Below are 837 nucleotides of genomic sequence, written 5' to 3'. Positions count from 1 at the left end.
TTTGCCATTGTAATCTTTAATTGAAATCTGAAAATCGACTTCCTGTTTGTCTTAAGTTAAATTCTTAGGATTATTCTGAGGTATTGGGCGTGGCTAACATACTTAACCACGCCCCTCCATAACAAACAGAAATGGTGAGCAGGAGGAGTCTGTTAGGTTGTAATAACTCTCATTAAACGCTTTACACCATCTTACTGAATTAAAATGCCTACTTTACCTACTATCCACAGCCCGCAGTAGAAAAAACAAGCCACACTTCAACTTTACTCATTTAATATTCTGTTGTTCCATGAACTTCCGGTTATGTGGACTTTAACCAGTTAAACTCTGTGACGTCATCGACTTTCGCTTAAAGATGTAAAGGGCTAGCATTGCACCAGCCCCCTTAAGTGGTTTTGTTTGGAAGTGTAGAATCTATATTTATGCACATATGCATCAGTTTGGTTTTTAGTCTACTGTGCAAAAGTTATTTACACTTAAATACACAGTATTTGGATACCCGAGGCTGGGTATTGAACATTGGTTCATTTTCATATTTTCATATGGTTCATATATGACACATGTACAAGTTGTAGCTCAAATGAAAGCTCTTGCCGGTGTTCATACGGTTCTAGCAGTGTTTTTACTGAATTATATTCTCATATCAAACAGTTGTCGAATGAATTGCGGTGTTGCCATGATGCAGAAGTGAAAACAACACATTTTAGGATCTAGAAGCCCCAGATAGCACAGACAGCTCTTACCTTATGCTGTGCGCTTCAGGTCCATTTCTCCTCTGTTTTTGAGGTGATGTGCATAAGTAATCCTTTTATATGTCTGACATGGTCAAAACACAGT

Source organism: Danio aesculapii, chromosome 10 (assembly GCF_903798145.1).
Source record: "Danio aesculapii chromosome 10, fDanAes4.1, whole genome shotgun sequence".
Taxonomy (NCBI): Eukaryota; Metazoa; Chordata; class Actinopteri; order Cypriniformes; family Danionidae; genus Danio; species Danio aesculapii.
The sequence above is the reverse complement of the archived record's forward strand: the minus strand, read 5'-3'. Positions refer to the sequence as shown.